General features: G+C 39.4%; 1 long non-coding RNA gene across 1 annotated transcript; it reads right to left on the bottom strand.

The window, feature by feature from the left end:
- Window positions 1–10241: 10241 nt before the first annotated feature.
- Window positions 10242–14368, bottom strand: LOC148212344 (uncharacterized). Its single transcript, XR_015789837.1, has 3 exons — window positions 13594–14368; window positions 13476–13518; window positions 10242–12332 (listed from the first exon to the last, which is right to left on the bottom strand). It is a non-coding gene; the product is annotated as an uncharacterized LOC148212344 (long non-coding RNA).
- Window positions 14369–20660: the final 6292 nt, after the last annotated feature.

Here is a 20660-nt window from a genome sequence, read left to right as displayed (position 1 = left end):
TGTGGATATTAAGTTTTGATAAATATTGTTATTACTGGTTAATATATGTTGTTTATTATTTTTGAAGAATTTGTTTAGATGCTTTTTAGCCTTAAAATATGTACTATCTATGAGAATTAATTTCAAAATTTTACTAATTGTTGAAATTATTTGTTTTGAAATTTTGTTTGAAAAGAGTTGTTGAATTCTTTTTCATAGGAGAGTAGCTAATAATTGATTTAATTTTAAAAATTTCATTAGCATGTTGCTCAAAATAGTTTAATTGATTTTTGTGATTTTCTTTTATCTATATTTGATAGATATTTTTTTTGTGACATAAATCAAGGTAGACCTATGATCAAGTACATTTGGTATCCGTGTTTGATTAATATTTGTATCCTGTCATTTGCTTATATTTAATTTGTAATACTTTTTAAGTGACATAAAATGATGATATTGTTGTTTTATTATTAATTGATATCCATGTTTGTTTGTTTTTCATCAATTGATGCTTATTTGATAATATCTAACAATTTTGTATCTTAATGGTGTTTTAATAGTTGATGTTTATTTTATATCGTTTTGTTAAATAAGTTGATCAATTCAATTGAGAGTATCTTTTATGTATATAAATACTTTTGTGTCTAATCAGAGTTAACATTGCTCTCTTAGAATTATATTTGTCTTATGTCATATTTTCTTGAATGAAAATTTTGTGCAGTATTTTGATAATTTGTTTAAGATAGATTGATATACCATGATTTTTTTTTAATAATATATCTATCCTGTGCAAATTAATGGGGTGATTTTATTTGTGTTACCTTTATCTCCTTGATATTTATTGATTTTTATTTTTGAAAGGAGATTGCATGTTTCAAGGGGGAGTAATACCTTTTACATATGGACTCTTTGCCTTGAAAATATTGATTTTTCATATTGCTCTTTATTGTTATTCCTCTTTATGTGAATTTTGTGAAGTGTATACATAATGATTTTGAAATTGAGTATGTTGGGAGAACTTACTCACATTGTTTAAGTTAAATAAAACTAAATTGCAATAACTCTCATGAGAACCACCATTAAGCTTGACAAAGATGAAAAAGGGGGAACAATTCTCTTTGTAAGTATATTGAAGCAAATTTATTTTAGAATTACTTATAAGTGATGTCATTTGTTTTTCCTTCTTAATTTTTGTTTAGAAGGGGAGTTATTTAAAACTTGTGTTAAATGTCTTTTTGTCATTCATTAAGGGGTAGTGTTAAATTGCTTTCGAAATGATTAACTTTTGTGTCTTTATTTATTTTTCTAAATATTCTTTTGATTGATTCCAAAAGGGGGAGAGGAAATAAGAAAAATAAATGAAATTGTGATTAATTTTGTTAAAATTAAATTTATGATTGTCTTAATTGTGTTTCATGTTATCTCACACAGCACTTTGATTATATTTTTCTTGAGTGGTTTGTCATCATAAAAAAGGGAGAGATTGTTGGCTTTTTCACCCTTAATCTCAATTAATTAATGTTTTGATGATAACAAACACACTTAGTATTAATTGTTTTTGGTTTGTAAGAATTATTGTTATAAAGCATAAACTTATTGATACGAATCCATTTGTGACCAATTACATATATCAAAGGAGCAATTATTACAAGAAAGGCAAGGAAGATTCAAGAGGCTTTCACACTGCACCTTCAAAAGCTTGTTAATGCACAAGAACCAACAAAGAGTTTTGAGCCCGAATTTATTCATAATGTTACTTCAATGAGTCAAGAAGAGAATGGAGTAAAGTGGCACGGGAAAAGTTGTCTATTTTGAGAGATGGCACGGAGGACAAAAAAGGTGTGCAGATTCGTGAACAGGTGCCTTTGCAGATTGCACCTCTTTGGAGTTTGTGAAGTCAAAAGTTGTCAAACCATATCCAAATGTGAAGCGCCTCCTACAGCACATAGATAAGACCATTTGAAGCATGACTACGTTTTCTGATCTGCATTTAAGTGTCTAGAATGATGTGCAATCAAGTTTTAATTTGCATGTCTTATTTTCTACAATTTGCATTAAGTAGTATTTTGAAAAACTTTTGGTGTTCTTATGTTGAACGACCATTTGGCCTATTTAAAGGCTTGTAATGCTCTTGTTATGGATAACTTAAGATTAAAACATATTGAAATTCAAGAACTTTTGTTCCTTAACACTTTTGGTGTTGCTTCTTTCAAATCTTGCTTTAGGTTTGATGTTAAACCGATTCATTGGATTAGTCTCGATCAAGCTAATTCTGGAGTGAGTCGTCTTAGGATCTAGGAGTGACCATCGTAGATTCTAAGTCCGATCTAAGAGTGATTCATCTTCTAACCTTACTCTTGGTTGGAATCATTCGGTAAGTTAGTCGTTTTTGTGAATGTTTGCAAGGATCCTAGAAGGACCTCTAGCTTTGTAAACACGAGCAACCTTGGCGCTTATCACTTATTATGAGCTTCAATAATATTATATGATTTACTGATAATACATATTTTGTTTAATAAAGGGTTTTAGTGTTTTGAAGTGTCCACAGCGTAGAGCTTGATACATCGATTCCAACGAATTTTGAATTACCCGAATTAGAGCTTAAATGAAGAAATTATGGTCGAAAGAAGTTGGAAGGAAAAATACATGTGGCAGCTGAATCGTTCGAGCAGACTAACGAAAAATCGACATGTGGCAAAATGTGTTATCAAAAGAAAGAAAAGAAATAGAAAATAAAAGAGAAAGAAAATAAAAAAAAACAAAACTTTCTTCCCAATTTTTTCTTCAATTTCTACATTGTTCATCTCCTCAAAAAGCTTCAATTTTTATTATATTTTCTTGTGAGAGGTTTTATTTTTTTAGAGATTTTGGAGCTTGTAATTTTATTTTCTTATAGCCAATTGAGGGCTTTTATTTGTAAGAATTTTTCTTACAAATTTTGTGAGTAAATTTGTGCATCCACTATTTGAGAGAGTTTGTTAGTGTGTTCTCAAATTTCCAATTCTATTGTAAAGGTTGCTCTTGAGCCTGAAAAAGAGTGTTGTAACGATTTGATCCCGAACCGTGGAAAGAATCAGATTTGTTCTTGCTCCCAGAACAAGAATATTGTACCAGTTGGACTCTAAGCCGTGGAGTTAAGTTTTTCAATTGAACACTCAAGAGGAGCTTGGAAAGTGGAGTAGGCCAGTGTTATCAAATCACTATAAAATTTCCGGTGTTATTTTCTCTAACTCTCTTCTATCTAATTTTTGCAGTTAATTTTCTTTACTATAAATTGCATGAAATTAATTGTTAGAATTAATTGTGACTTTTAATTGCTACTTCTTAGTTCAATTACTTGATAATTATTTGGGTGATAGAATTAATTAAGTTGCTTGCGTTTCTAATTTATTACTTAATTTGAGATAAAATTATTTGTTAGTAAAAAGTTTATATAATTGTTTAAATTGGGCCTACCATGTTAAAAAGTTTATAATGTTTAATTAAACCCTATTCACCTCCCTTTAGGGTTGTCATGCCGATCCAACAAGTCAAATCCTGATGGGGCACTTTCAAAATATGTCTCCCTATCGCGTCGTATCTCACGTCGAGCTATTCGGCCAATCCAATCCCTCGGAAGATGATGTCGTGATCAATCTGCCATTTACCTTGCAGTTTGGACTGTAGAGGTCTTGGAACTACAGATAGCATCCTCCATACTGAAGTGAAAGATGCAAGAGATTGTGCGGAGTCTTAGACACTAGCTTCTGGTGGTGACTAGGTTTGCAATATGTTGGGCCTCTTAGTCGATGTGAGCTCGCTCAACACTCTACTTCTTGCTCCTTATATATTGATACAAACTTTAACGGTTTTCTTGTGTCCAGATTTTTCTCTCTGACTATCGAAGTGCTGTTGTGATTAGTTTTAAGTTGGGAAGGTTGGAGAATCGTCGTAGTAGGGAGGCCGGTCAAGCTAGGTTGGCTGAGGCCAAGGTCGCCCAAGCTATTGCTACTCTGAAGCTGGCCGCCAAACAGGAGGCTGAGCTCAAAGCTTTTGAGGGACTTGTTTGCCACCTAAAGGAGAAAAAGGTGAAGTCGGATGACCTTCTAAAGTCCAAGGCTGATAAGATTGACCAACTACAGGCCAAAGTCGTCGTGGTTGAGGTTAAGGATAGGTGTCGAGTATCTGGGCATCGAGCTTCTTGTGACCAAGGAGGCCATCAAGAAGGGGGGATATGGAAGAGTTGTGCTCCTATCTAATCCTTCCAACTTTTGGCCGAATTCCATAAGCATCCTAAGTCGGCTAACTACGAGAGAATTTTGACCAACAAGGGGTTCAATTTTGCTGTGTCCTGGCTAAAAGGCAATCTTCCTAAGGTTGAGACCTCCAAACTCGTCGATGCTTATGTGGTAGATTGGGACGGTGCCACTAAAGAACCTATGTTACTCATGAATCTAACTGTGAAGTGCCTTTAGCCGCGTTGGCCGAGCAACACAGTGGTGCCAAATAGAGGGAGGCCAATGTGCATTGATTATATATAATCGATTGTTTGGTATGTTTAATACTGCCACCTATATTGCATTTAAGATTCCAATCAATTATGATCTTTGAAATCAGTAAATCGTCAATTCGCGATTAATTTGTTGTTCGGATTTGACGGCTGTTTTCAAGCGTGCCTACGTCGCTTGCATATATATTCTGAATAATCTCGTTTTTCGAAGAACGTCTTTTCATTTCAAATTTGTTTCATTCGCTGTTTCGACTAAAGAAAATCTGGTATATACTAACGTATCTACTCCGTTTCTTTTCCACCATAAACTTCCCATCATGTTGCAAGAAGCTATCGGCCACCATGTTGTGCCCACCTCCTCTGGCGAGAAGGATGGCATTATGCCAAGGATCACCCATCGGCGGTGGCAGTAGAGCCAGCCACTTCTAGCTCTTATTGTGATCTTCCCCTTGTTTGGATTGATGGGAAAAAAATATAGATCAATTGATCATTTTGTAAGTTTTTCAAACAAGAACTGTTTGATTTTCCCCTTCCACAGAATAAAAACAGATAAGTAAGTAACAATAATAACAAAGGAATAATAGATAGAGATATAAAAGCTTAATACTATAGGGATTATACTGGTTCACCCCAATCTTGGTACTACGTCAAGTATTCTACAAAAAAATAGGTTCTACTATAGTTGAGAATATTACAATAGAGATCTCACTCAAGATATCACTATACACTGACTATCTTGCTTCTAAGTACCATAAAAACGGCTACCTAGGATTACACAATTGAAAACACCGTTACTAAACCCACGGGATACAGACTTCTTTTCACACACTGATTATAACCACTAAATCATTTTTTTATTTTGAGTATGTACAAAATTAAACCTTAACAAAAAGGCTCTATTTGAAGCAAGCAAAATATCCCAATCTGATATCATAGTAATGTTGAAAATCATTTTACTTGGGACACTGGTAATCTATTTTGGCTCCATTATCCCAACAATCTCACACTTGGAGACAAAACATCGAACTTGCCTCCCACTGCAACAATAATTCTTATAATCTTGGAAAACTCCAACGCTTCTTCTTCAGCAACTTCTGATATTCTTGAAAAATCTTCAAGGCCTCTCCTGCAAGTTTAAAAACTTGAAAAACAAAATATCAGAAATCACTACTCCCATCTATTTTTGCCCTGAGGTTGGGCAATCTACATTGTCTTGTCTCCTAGATGTAAAAGACACAGCCACGTACTCTTACTCAAACTAAGTGGCGATATCTTTTGCTTCTTTATTCATTCTCAAACACTGATTCTTGAAGAAAGAATTTCTCACTGATGACTTGACAACTCTATTCAAGCCTGCTATCATAATTGAAACTTCATTCTTTACCTCAGCACCTACTGGGTTCATCTTCTCTAATGCAACTGTTCGTTGACACGACTTCATCAATTCACCAATCCATTTGACAACTGGGGATAATCCCTGACAAGTAAAGAACATGTTTTTGTTCTTTGACTTTCCAGTTGTTATTCTTGACTTTATGGTAGATCCTTCTGATATGTTCCAATTGTCTTTGTTGCTGGCTCAATCCTACCTTTTTGGACACCATCTGCAACATGCGTTCATTGTTTCAATGATCCTTTGACAATACTCAATCGTGATGTGTAAATTGTAGATCTTTTATAGCCAACTAACATCAAATTGGATCTTTTGGTGAGCTTTCATTGGTTTCCACCAGACTCACTCTAATAACAATCGTCGTCCAACTTACTTGTAGAGATAAGGTTCATTATGATATTGGATACATACTTGACATCTCGTAGTAGTAACTCAGTCCCACTACTAGTCTTCAATCGTATATTTCGAATCCCTTTAGTCTTGGAAAATTTTCCATTCCCCATCCTCACGTGTTCACAATTGCCTATTTTGAAAGAATGTGAATAATCTTCTATTTGAAGATATGTGTAATGAAGCTACTGTCTATTACCCACTCCGATGACTGGTTTCTTATTTTTGTGTTGCTCTCAACACAGACAAGGGCATCATCCACAACTGCATTTGCCTCTGCCATATACCTTTTAAGATCATCCTTCAATATTCTACACTTTTTTTTGATGTGGAATTCTTTTTGTGGCAATGAAAACACTCGGCATCTCTCTTTCAATCCCTGTTGCTATGCTTTTTCTACAACCTTCTTTTGACCTTCTTGAACAGTCAACGCCGAATCTTGTTTGAAAGTAGAGTCTTTTCCGATCTCATTCCTACAAATTCCTACAGCAATTGCTGCTTCACAAATTTCTAAAAATTTCAAAGATCTATCCCCTAATGAATTGGACACTATTGTCTTCATCGCTTCTTAACTGTTAGGTAAAGATGTTAACAACAAAATTGCACTCACTTCGTCACAAAAAGTAATCTTAAATGATGCCAATTGATTGATTAAATATGTGACATCATTTATGTGGGAATTGGCAGAAGTATTCTCTTCCATGCGAATGTTAAAAAATCTCCGTATGATATATCTTATTGTTAGGCGGATTTTTTGTACTTGTTCTCAGTTACTTTCATCAAATCTATTGTCGTCGTTTCATTTGCTACGAGACTTGCCACATTCATTGACAAACACAATATGATAATGACAATTCTCTACTCATTTGTCTCTACCCAATCTTCATTTTTCATCCCTGTTGGTCATTCCTTTAAAGTTTTACTCAACTTCTTGCAGGTAAATGTTAAGGTTGACTTTTTACTGTTGAAACGTGTATCGGTAGCCCTGTTTGATCACGATTTTGACCCCTTTCCATCATTATTTGCCAAAGAGGATTACATATTCTTAAAGTAGAACATGCATAGAATATTTTGGCATAAAAGTCAAACTATGGTACTTTAGGAAAATTATAAGAAAAATGCGGACAAAGTTGGAAGAAAATAACAGTTTTTTGTTTTATAGGAATTGCGCCTGGCACAATTTTGGAGGACAACTTCGGCAAAACATATGTTTTGTAATATGAGGGGCAAGGAGAACATTTCCCAAGTGTTTGAATCAAAGTAGAACCGTGAGTCTAAGTCAAATTGAAGTTGTTAGATGTATCTCAACTCATTTCCACCCAAAAAAGTGGGAAGTTCATCAACTTCAAGGGCCTATATAAGAGAGTCGTCCCTCCAGCAGCAAATCATCCATTCCAAGCTCGTTTTCAACTTCATTTACTTTCTCCTTCATTGTAGAACGAGTTCGTAGACTTTAGATTCAAGTTTTAGTTGTTATTTTCTTGTATTTTCATACTTTTACTTACCGTATTGTTTTTAATTCAAGTTCTACCTTTTGTTATTCATTTATTCTGTTCTTCTTACGTTCTTTAGCGAGTTTACACTCCCCTCACGCTCGAGAGAGAAGAGGGTCAAGCTAGAACACATTGTACGACTCGTTTATTCATTCTAATTCAATGAAAAATACTTCCTTTATGTTTTCGTGCATTTTCTTTCTTTTAAAAATGTTCTAAATTAGTTATGAATCTCTTTGCGGAATGCCTTAGTTAAAATGATTTGATTTTCAATACGCTTGGGATTTGCCCAGAATTGCGCCTGACACTTTTTTGTGTTGGTTTATAAAAACTTCTCTTTACGTCTTTTTTCCATTTGGCCAATGAGAACTTGATTTATACACTAAATTCCAACCCTGAGAAGGGTGAGTTAGGTAATATAATAGGAAACCAATATGGGATGTGACTTAGATATAAACGCATAAAATATGGTCGTAGACATAGGCCTTGTGACCCATAAAACAAATGAGTTGATAAATATTCTCTAGGATTGTAATCACACATAGACATATGATTGTAGGTTACCCTATCCTCTACAGCAACCAAAAGTGGTAGTGAAAGAGTAGAACTCAGTTTTCCAAGAAAAGCTAGAATTGCGCTTGGTGCATTTTCCCAACAAAGTGTGTTTTCCATATTTTACATCAAAACTAAGGTAAGAAGCAAAGAGGTTGAGTTTTAATAAATTGTTTGATAGTTAAAACCCCAAATAACAACATTTCATCACATTTTCTTCATAAATCACAATTGCATATTTGAACAATTTCACGACATTATTTGATTTTGAAAAGCAACAACTCCCTGAGGATTCGACCTTGGATTACTTCCGAGTATTACTTGTGACCGTGTGCACTTGCACGAGTCTCTAATCTTTTTGAAGGTAGAGAAAGTTCCAACAGTAAAGAAATCCAACTTCACGATTTGCATCTTCCAATATCATAAATTAGCCCTATCGAACTTCACGATTCCTTCAAAACCTAACTTCTCTGTTGTTCCCATGACCCTTTAAACCAAACGCTTTGATACCAATTGATGGAAAAAAAATATAGATCAATCAATCCTCTTGTAACTTCTTTAAATATGAACTATTTAATTTCCCCCTTCCACAAGCTAAAAGAAAATAAGAAAGTAACAATAACAAATGAATAAGAGATAGAGATAGAAAAGCTTAACACCACATGGATTATACTCGTTCGTCCCAATCATGGGAGTACGTCCAGCCTTCTGCAAAAAGCACGTTCAACTATAGTTGGGAATATTACAATGGAGATCTCACTCAAGATATCACTATACAATGACTATCTTGCTTCTAAATACCCTAATAATGGCTACCTAGGATTACACAATTGAAAACACACTCACTAAACCCACGAGATACAAACTCCTTTCAAACACTTCTCTCAACCACTCAAGTCTCTTTTATTTGGATTATGTAGAAAATAAAACCTTAACAAAATGGCTCTATTTATAGGAAGCCAAATATCCTAATCCTTATAGGATATCGTAGTAGTGTTGAAAATTATTTTCCTCGTACGATATAGATAATCTGTTTTGTCTCCATTATCATAACATGGATGACTATGATGGTCTTGGGGAAGAAGTGAACTGAGCTCCACTCCCGCTTTTTACTCAATGTAGCATGCGTCACCTGCTTCGTAAAGCCTACTATTTCAAGGACAAAGCCCTAGACATTTGCGTTAAGAACGTTAGGCTAGATCTGCGAGCTGAGTGGCTCGGGAGGAAGAAGGCAAGGCTTGAGGCAAAGAATACAAAGTTGTTCGCCGTAACGACAAACTGGTTGCTCAGAAAGTGGAGCTTATTGCTCGAGGTGTAGAGCTAATTGCAACAAATGTGAACTATGAGTGTCAGATAGCTACTTTAGGGCGTCAACGCAATGGTCTACAGTTTCTCCCTGAAATATATATTAGCCTTTTCTTCATTTTCTTACCTCCTCGTACGTATTAATCCAGGGTGTATATGCCTTAGTTAATTATTAATAAACAACAAATTTCTCATTCCGACCTATTATGATTAATAATCGTTGTCATTTGAAATCATTAATAATTGTCTCGCCACCTTTATTTGAAATGACATGACTGTTGAACTCCTCTTTTGACGCGTGTCAATCGTCCTCTCAAACCGTCGTATCGAGTTTCGAGAGGCGCCCATTCATGCTTTGTCTTCCGAAGCTATTCTATTTAAGGGCCATCAGTATCTTCTTCTTCCTCACTTTTTTCACTTGAAGCATCTTCAAGCAAACATGTCGAAATAATTTAATGGCCCCGCTCATGACACTATCGACATTTTCTCCGACTTGGAGAGTGAAATTGAGACACTTGCAACCACTTCAATCAAAATCACAACTTCTGACTTGGCGGCGTTTGATGCGTTGAGTGACCTTCGCCCCCCCCCCCCCCCCCCCCCCCCCCCCCTGAACCATTAGGTTCTTCGTCATCGGAGATGGGGTTATTTGCTTCACTACCCTAACTTGTAAGGCGATGTGCCACCTTACTCGTAAGGCCCATCGCTACCCGAGCAAGTACTTTGATGCCACCATGAGGAGCATCAACCTTGCAATAGAAAGTTGAGGAGATGAAGAAAGAGAAGGAAGAGCTTCACAAGAAGATTTTCGAACTTCATGGGCATCTTCGGCAAAGGAGATTTGCTGGTTTTCCTCCATAATTTTCCTTTTTTTTTTGTAATGGAGGGTTCAGAGCTTGTGAACTCTAACCTCTCCATCTTCTTATCTCTTCTTGTATTTCTAATATAGTATAGGCTTTACATATATATATACATGTAAAGCCTATACTATTTTTGCTTTAATTGTACGTTTCGTGATCGGATATCGAATAGCCTAATAATAAACCAAATGTAGAACAAACAAATTTGGTGTAGAATAAAGTCAAACTGAATGTTGAATAAAATCAGATGAAGACGAATAATATCAAATAAACCAGATGTAGAAAATTTCAAAGTAGCATAATCCAAAGTAGCATAATATGTATAGCCCCCAATTTGAGAGGCCTTTATATTGAAGTCTGTTGAAAGCCTACGATGATAGATTAAAATACGTTCAAGTGTACACGACCTCAAGTAATACAAGAAAGATATGAGTCTTTCAAGTTCGTATTCACACGGACTTATGAAAATCAATTTGTGAAAAGCTTTTCGAATTGCAATTGGTTTCTTGGTCACAACAAAATTGGATGATGTAGGTGTTTGGGTTTAAAATGGTCCTGCTCTTAAAACGAAGTCAACCCCTTTACTACCTACCCTATAATTGAATGGGAACAACCCGACTTACCAAACTACTGTGTGCGCTACCTGCATACTTTATCCGAACTAAGTCCAATTCCTTTAGTGAGTAATCAAGTCTCCCTTAGACCTCAAACAAAAATCCTAAACTCCGATAGGTTCAATGCACATAGAGAACGTTTTCCAATTTCACCACTTAAATAACAACCAAAAAATATTCCAACAGTTTCCAACTCTATGCTCACTCGCCAACAGGCACACAGATGATTCACCTTTGAGTCACAAAACACACAAGCAAAAAACATTGTGAACTCGGATACCTCCTGTAACAACAATTCCAATGAAAAGAGTAGAGTCCGATGAAGCACTTAAAAAATAAACTATACTTAGTGTGAGAGTACCTATTGCAACAACATCTACAAGAAGAATACAGAAAGTCGAGCACAACATTATCTAGTCATCCAAGGGAAATCCTATGCCTAACTAAGCATTAATCATAAAATAAACATATCAAGCATAAGCAAATCAAGTCAAACATAAGAGAATAATAAGTCCCTATATTAATAAACACAATATAACAAGTCCACGTACCTGGTGATGGAGAGGAGACCAAGAAAGACCGTAACCCTAAACGACCTCGGTTCTAGGCCAGTCTAGAGGACCAACTCCGCTCTAATACCAACTGTAACGCCCCAAGATTTTCAACATTTCCAAACGGGGAACGTTACTAAAACCACCTAAAAAGTACCACTCATACTAGAGAATTAAATCACGACAAATTCTCACCACGCTTCCACTGCACTACTCTGCTTAATAACACTTACAAGTGTTTAAACAAACTAACCAACAACACTCAAGATTTAACCAAAACTCAATCCTTTACAGATAATCCATTTAATAATAACTTCACCTTATCCAAACTTCTCAAAGAGACTTTTACCAACCATAACTATCCACTAAACGAATAGTAAAATCTCAAATGGCACCAAAGCAAAAGCTAATTTAATATCAACATGACCAAATGTACTAATAGTTATTCTTAATAGATTACAACCCCACAGTTTGAAAAGCTAAACAAAACTAATAACCCCAAAGAGTAGTGAACTAACAACTTAAAACATCTTTTAAACCATAAAACTAAACAGAACTAACTACTAACAACTCAACTACAAGATGGAATAACTGCAACCATCCTAACTAAAAGAAATTAAATGCAAGCAGCACAGATAATGGTCTTTTTGGTCAAGCCTCTCCTCACCATCACCATTCCAAAGAGTAACCCTGTTACCTACAAAATCTGGTGAAAAAAATAAGGGGTGAGTACAATCACGGTACCCAATAAGCAGTACATACCTGAAGGGTCACGCACAAACAGCATGCTTATCATAAAAACAAAATATCAAGCTTATCATTAACGTCATGCTTTAAATGAAAAGAAACTATTTATGCATACTCTTGACTATACATGCACCCTACGTGCCAAACACAAGCCTCACGTCACAACTCACTAGTTTGCTTTCATGTTTCTTAAAGACTTACTCCTTCGAGTCGTACCGACCCCTGACTACACATAGACAAGGCATCGACACTTCTCTAAATTCACTAGTTCTATTATTAAACTCTGAGACCTACTCCTTTGAGTCGTACCGACCCTTAACCATGCATAGCCAAGACATTGACACTTCTCTACGACGCTTGGCATTCGACCCTTAACCACGCATAGCCAAGGCCTCAAATTGTTGCACCGACCCCTAACCACGCATAGCTAAGGCATCGATGACTTAGCAACATATTGGCCCTTGTCCTTTACTCTCAAGGCCCCAATAATTGCCTTCCACTAAGACTCACGGTGCCGACCCCTAACCATGCATAGCTAAGACATCGACACTCATCTTTATCCAATATTGGTGTATCGACCCCCAACCTTTGTATCTGGAGCCCCGATACCCAACCAGTGACATATTAGCCACCCCTGACCCTGATACTCACCCATTCACTTCACAAAAAAACATAAACTCTCACTAGAGTCAGACATGCTTCTAAATCATGACCCATGCACTATTCACTTACAATGAGTTCAACATGCAACATACAAATCAATGTTCAGCTCATAATAGTCCAGCATGATTCCGCAACATAAACAACATGCTAACAACAAAACGATATGTCAACATGCTGTCACAAAATAGTCATTCTCATAGGAACTCAGTGTGCTTTTGTGAACACAAGAATAATTATCAATAATCTAGAAACACATCAAACACTCCAACAAATTTTCATAATACTCAGAACACAACCAACTCACAATATAACAATTACAATATGTATAGAGTTGTACCAATCTAAAGCAATCATGCAACAACACTCATAGGCACACAAGCAAACAATTCATTCATAGCAACACACAATAACAAATCCCATCAAGTAAGAAACTACTTACAACAAGGGTCCCTAGCACGTTACTAAGCTTTTCCGAAAGGTTCCTAAAACAAACGAAATTACACTTGGGTTATAATTCATTTTAATCAAATCGAAATTCAATTTAGGTGAGTCGTTACCTACTAACTCACACCGAATCACTTCGGTTAAAAGTGGGTCAATGCCGAATCGATGTCAAAGGGGGTGGCTATTACGAAAGAAGCTTCGAATGGGTGTGGGTCCATGCCAAAACATGTCGGAATGCTACTATTTCGTCGGATTGCAGGCTGTACGTCGAAATGTGTCTGCAACGGCGTCATCACTGTTGTTACTGTTCCTGTGGGTCGTGGGTCAAAAGATTTTAAAGTTGTGTCGTCGAAAATAACCTTCAGCTGTTGTGGAAGATCGTCCAAAAGTTGCAGAAAACTGGATTTAAGCTCGGGCCTCCGAGATCCGCGGGTCGTGGTTGCTGCTGCTACTGATTCGGGTTGTGGGTATTCCATCGTGCAGTTGTTCTGGATGGGAAGACGCCGTTCGTGGAGGAATCACGTCGGAGAAGGCCGCATGCCCCTGCCGAACTGGTTGGGAATGCGCCACCGCTACAGGTGTTGTTGTCGTCAGAGAAACCAAGATGTGTTGCCGCTGGATTGCACGAGGGCGCTGCAGATCTATCAATGCTGGATCGCTGTCGCTACATCGAGAAAACGCTCGTGGAATACGCATCGTGTCGTGGGTTTCGTTTTAAGCTACAACTGCCACCGTTGCTACCCGAGGTATTACGCTACCACGAAAACGTCAAAAATAGAGCTTCGCCGAACTGCTGTGTTGTTATCGGAGTGGGCGTCACTGGAGAGGTGGCTGAAAGCGAGGGAAGGGTGGGCGGCTGCTACAACGAGGAAAAAGGGAGCAAGAAGAAGGAGATACTTGGGTTTCCTTCTTTTTTTTTTTTATTTCCTTTTTATTTCCTTTCCTTTTCTTTTATTTAACAAAAGAAAAAAGTCCAAAATAAACCAAAAATAGGTTAATTCTCTAAAAATTAAGAGGAAGTGGTTTTTCCTAATTTTTTTTTAATTAACAACCCAAATAAAAACCTAATAAGATATTTGGGAAAAGATTTAAGAGAAAGACTTAATTTTAAAACCCAATAATAATAAGTCTAAAAGGGAAAATTTAATTTTAAAAGCTTTGAACTCTTTACAAAATTTGAAAACTCAATTTGTCCTGGTCAAACGAAATTAAACTTAAATTCTAATTTAAGTCCTAACTTACCCAAAATCAGAACCGTGAATTTAGAAAATCCAATAATTTAAATTATCAATTTAGGGGAAAATCCAAAGGCACAATTTAAATCATGAAATAAACACCCCAGAGAACTTGGGGCTTTATAGAATGAAACACTACACATGATGGACTAAGGGAAATGTTCATATAGTGTTTCATGAAAAACTTCAAAGCTTAAATTCCTATTTTCACTCTCAAGCCAACCATAAATAACCGTTATTTAAAAAATAAAGATCTTTCTAATTCCTCTCATTCTCTAACTCAAAAAACTTTTTAGAAATCTAAGGAATTCGCAAATTTCCTTTTTGTTAAAATATGTTTACACAGGAAAGACACGCGAAATGGCTACTAGCCCCTGAACGTTCCAACACACTTTCTCGTGCCTTCCCCCACAGCCACTCAAAGAAACCCTTAAATTAGTGATCCAGCCATAACGTATCCATGGTGGGTTGCACGAAGTCACACTAAATTGTATGGTCACTATCCTCCAGGTTGCTAACGCCACTCAACCTAAACTAAATGATTGTCTATAGTTTATTTGAATAAGATTAAAATATAATATATTAATAATATTAAAACAATAAGTTCCAAGTATCTATTATTCCAAAAAGAACAGTGAGGCTCTTCATAGATAATAGAAAAAATCATTTCAAGAGTCAAAATAACACATTAAAAAAATAAGAAAAAAGGTCGAAGAGGTAGGGTAAAATAGACAGAATTTTTAAGCAATTTCTTTTTCCGTTTTCCAACTTCCTTTATAATTTTAAAAATATTTTTTTTAATTAAAAAAAAGGGAGCATTGTTGAGACCTTATTGCCATAAGTGTTGTTTCTGCACGAAATATCCTTCACAAACGATCACGTACGTGAATCCTTGTTGAAGGGTTGAGTGATTTCTAAGACAAGAGGTGAGCAATCTGATGCTCTCAAGTCAGTAATGGTAAGGATAAGAGTAAAGGTATTTTTGTTAGGATTTCTTTACCTTGTCAGTGTACTTACTGTTTCGTTTTATAGGTGAATTGGGAAGGAGATATATCAATTTCCTGTGATCACTTCCCTCGATCAAGGGACGCATCAGGAATCGCAAACCACATTTAACAACAATTACTTCTTACTCGTAAACTCTACACGTTCCCGTAATCACTGGGGTGGGGAGGGGTGGGATATTGGTCGAAGGCTGGAGTTCGACACCATGACCTTACCAGAACTGTGCATGCTAACCTCACCATGCAAATTGCCATCAATTTGGTGTTCGACCCGGTGGTGTGACATGTGGCGTCTGATTTTGATCCCCGATTGAAAGTGTATGATCTTGTAATTTAAAGACCAAAAATAGAAATCAAAATCAAAATCTAGGGACAAAAAGAGTATTTTTTCCTTAATTCTATTAACAAACTTTTTGTTTTGGTTTTTTTTATTGTTCTTAATATTTGTTTTTTAGCATAACAAATGCAGAGTTAGAGATTTTAATTACTTCCAACTTCTAGTGAAGAAGTAATGTTTTACCCACTAAATTATGTTCTTAGCAAAAGTTACAATCTATATAAAAAAAAATTAATATGTCAATCTGAGTATAGTTGGAGTGCGTAAGATACGTATTATACCATTGCAAAGATCAATGGTTCAATCTCCACCTCGCAATTGTTGAGTTTAAAACAAAAAGAAGTTTACTAAATTGATACTAATTCATAACGTATATGAAGGTTTCAAAAACTGAGCAATACTCTATCTTTCTCTATGGATATTTATTTATTAATTAAGATAATAACCCTTTTTTAATAGCTAACCAAAAATATATTATGTTTCAAAAAAGAAAAGCCCATATTTATATTAAGCTAATAATTGACCAACTAAGTTTCTTTCATCTTTTTTCTTTTGACAATAACTAAATAAGGTTAACAACATTTATGGTTGTCGTAGGTACCATCCTAGCTGCTCTTGTTAGTTGAGGGAGAGAGAAAATCTATTATAACTCAAGGGATGAAATCGATTTCATTATGAAAGTTACCAGACTAAACTTAAGGCTTTGGAATGAAAATAATCCTAATCACAATGAAATAAATCGGAATAGGAATGTTATTCCTTTAATGTTGTGTTTATGCAAGGATTTGCACAGCAGTGTGTTCGTGATTGTAGCTCGAACTCGGCCTCCGGACCGACCTGAACACTTGGGCGGACCTGCACAAAAAGGTGAGCACTCCGACGATCAAGTCAGTATAGGTCGGATTCCAAGTTTAGTTCGAGGCCAGAGATCATCGTACCTGATCGGGGAGTGAGGTCCTCTACTTATGGGTGGTGGTCCCGCTAATCTCGCGACGGTTACATTCGGTAATCTCGGGACCGTCGGTTACGCCCGGTGATCTCGGGACCGACGGTTACGCCCGATAATCACGCCGCAGACAGCTGCTCACATCGGCCCCTACCGAGCTCCCCGGTAGGTCGGACCTGGGCCAGGTTCACCTCGGCCCTCATACTTAGCTTTCGTCGGCGTTGGTGGCAGCCATCTCGGCTATCCGAGCTGGGATGACTCATGAGCCATTTTGGAGCACCAATGGGGGTCCTCCACGTGTCCAGGGTATTCCCTTCCCCAAACATTGGCCCCCTCTCTGTCTGGTCCGATCTCAACCTGGCAGAGAAGTTCATCCGACTTGCTTTGGACACGTGGCGACTTCCTATTTGTGGGAAAATACAACCGTCGCGGAAGATTTATCGTCGGAATATTCAAATATTCTGACGCTTCGGATCTAAGAGAGGATCTTAGCCGCTCGTTGATTACACGTGTACGGTGGGGAAATTCCTCCGACGGGCTATAAATGCCCCCAATCCTTCAGATCATACCTTACGTTCCTTGAGTTCTTGGAGTTCGATCTGAAGGCAGCTCGAACCCCTGGTAGGTCGGTCACTTTCCTCTCTCTTTCGAACGTAATTGCCATGTCGTCCTCTATTAGCAGCAACCTAGGGTCCGATATAGCTCGTAGGTTAGAGTCCGAGCTCGAGGAGATATAAAACTTTAGAATCTCCGATGACGGGGAGGATAGTGACGCCTCCACTTCAGGTTGGGGTTTGGAATACCCTTCTAGGATACCTGAGCACTACCTCGGATCCCTCCGTAAGGGGTTCGCTATCCCTGAGAACATCCTCCTCAGGCTTCCGGAGGAGGGGGAGAGAGCTGACAATCCTCCAGAGGGATGGGTCACTCTCTACTTCAAAATGTTTGAGTACGGCCTCAGACTTCCCCTTCACACTTTTGTCCAAGAGTTTCTCTTTCGGACTGGGTTGGCTCCGGCTCAAGTGGCCCCCAATGGGTGGGGTGTCATTTTTGCTTTGGCCATCCTCTTTTGGCTACGACCTCGGGATAGTGAGGAGGCCGAGCTGTTGGACGTAGACCAGCTCCTCGCGTGCTTCGAGGCGAAAAGGATAGCTAAGAAGCCCGGTCAGTTCTATATGTGCGCAAGGAAAGGCGCAGACGATATAGTTAAGGGGCCGACCTCCATCAAGGGATGGGTGAGGAAGTGGTTCTACGCTTCCGGGGAATGGATCGCAAAGGACGAGTCAGGTCGTTCCTTCTTTGACGTCCCCACTAGGTTTGGGAACCTAGGTACGGAGTAGTTCTTACTTTTCGTAATTTTCTTCTGTCATTCAGGTCTAACTTGGATTTTGTCTTCGTGCAGTTTCAATCCGGCCAGTCCCCGAGCTTACGCATGCCTCCTTCGATACTCTGAAATACTACAAGGAGCGCTTTCCGAGGGGTAGGAAGGTCGGAACCCTGGTGACTGACGAACTGCTGCTTGAGTCCGGGCTGCTAGATTACAACCCTGCAGTTCATCCCATTGAATCCTCAAGGCTGAACTCTGAACTTGGTATGCCGAGCTTGCCTTCCCCTTTTTTCCTCTAACCTTGTGTTGACCCTTGTTTTTATCTCGCAGCCATGGTTTGCGGATTTGCAAGCGGCGTGAAGCGCAAGTCTAAGAGCCGAGCCCATGCTCTTGAGGTCGCCCAGAGTTCGAAACCTGCCACACCTGCTGTGGTAGGGCCTACCTCGAAAGATCCAGCCCCGGTGATCGAGCTGGAGTCTTCTGGGGGTCCCTCGAGGGAGAAACGCCCCAGGGATCAGACCGAGGCGGTGGACGCCCAGACCGAGGCGGCGGATGCCCCGCCTTAAGGCGAGGAGGCGAGGGAGAAAGCCCCTCCGAAGCGAAGAAGGAAGAAAAAGAAGGCGATCTCCCCTTCGGAGGTCGGAACTTGCGGGGTCTTGCCTGCAAGTTTCGCAGATCGGGTGGACGATCCTGCGGCCAGGATGGGCGGGACGTCCGACGTGACGGCACGGTTCAGAATTGAGCCGTCAAGTTTCGGGGTGAGGGACCAGGTGTCCCGCATCTCGGCTGCAAGTTTGGACCGCTGCCTAAGGAGGGCGTCCAAATTTGTGAGCGCCCCTAGGTCCGTTCTGCAGAGGACCATCGACTATCCTCAAGGGCGAACTCTGAACTTGGTATGCCGAGCTTGCCTCCCCCCTTTTTCCTCTAACCTTGAGATGACCCCTGTTTTTATTTTGCAGCCATGGTTTGCGGATTTGCAAGCAGCGTGAAGCGCAAGTCCAAGGGCCGGGCCCATGCTCTTGAGGCCGCCCACAGTTCGAAACCTACCACCCCTGCCGTGGCAGGGCCTGCCTCGGAAGATCCAGCCCCAGTGATCGAGTTGGAGTCTTCTGGGGGTCCCTCGAGGGAGAAGCGCCCCAGGGATCAGACCGAGGCGGTGGACGCCCCGCCTTTGGGCGAGGAGGTGAGGGAGGAAGCCCCTCTGAAGCGAAGAAGGAAGAAAAAGAAGGCGATCTCCCCCTCGGAGGTCGGAGCTTGCAGGGTCTTGCCTGCAAGTTTCGCAGATCGGGTGGACGATCCTGCGGCCAGGATGGGCGGGACGTCCGACGTGACGGCACGGTTCAGAGTTGAGCCGTCAAGTTCCGGGGTGAGGGACCAGGTGTCCCGCATCTCAGCTGCAAGTTTGGACCGCTGCCTAAGGAGGGCGTCCAAATTTGTGAGCGACCTTGGGTCCGTTCTGCAGAGGACCATCGACTACGCCACCGAGGTAAGATTAGTGTCCCCATTTTTGCTTAATTTCGCCTAACAGGTAGCTCGGTCTAACCTTTTCCTTGTACCGTTTCTCAGGCGTTCGTTGCTTCCATTCAATCGGCTCTGGCTGTAAAGGCCGAGCTGGATGGGAGGGAAGTTTTGGCAGCAAAGGAGAAAGAGGAGTTCTCTGCTGCCTTGGAGGCTGCTTCCTCCACCATGAAGGATGAGCTGCTGAAGGCTCACTCTGAGGTGGAGATTTTGAAGGCCGAGGTGGAGTCCCAGGCCGAGCTGCTGAAGAAGGAAGAGGACAGGCGCAAGGCCCAACTCCGAGCTGCCCACGCTATCACCAGGGACTTGGAGAAGGAGAAGTTCCAGCTCCTAAAGGAGAAGGACGACATGCTCCAGGCGCTTGATGCGAAGGATAAGGAGCTGGAGCATGCTACTGCCGAGCTGAAGACGGCGAAGGAGCGCCTCAGCAATTGAGTCCTATTGGAGGAATCGTTTAGGCAACATCCTAACTTCGATGGATTTGCCAAAGACTTTTCTGACGCAGGCTTCAAGTTCCTCATGAAGGGCATTGCTTCCGACATGCCCGACCTTCAGATCGATCTCAGCGGTCTGAAAAGGATGTATGCCGAGAAGTGGGCGTCTGGGCCTGGCGGCACCCCTGGCCCCCAAGCGTTGGTGGATCAGTATGTCAGAGATCTGGACTCTGACTACTCCGATCTCGAAGAGGACCAGGTCGGCACCACACAGGAGGGCGCTCCTCAGGCGGACTCTTAGGCGATCATCCTTCATTAGGCTTTTCTCTGTCTCCCTTCTCTTCCTTTTTTTGTTTGTAAGTGTCAGGGCAGAGCTGCA

The sequence above is a fragment of the Momordica charantia genome (assembly GCF_013281855.1).
Source record: "Momordica charantia cultivar OHB3-1 chromosome 3 unlocalized genomic scaffold, Mcharantia_2.0 BLBB01000003.1, whole genome shotgun sequence".
In the NCBI taxonomy this organism is placed as follows: domain Eukaryota; kingdom Viridiplantae; phylum Streptophyta; class Magnoliopsida; order Cucurbitales; family Cucurbitaceae; genus Momordica; species Momordica charantia.
The sequence above is the reverse complement of the archived record's forward strand: the minus strand, read 5'-3'. Positions and strand labels throughout refer to the sequence as shown.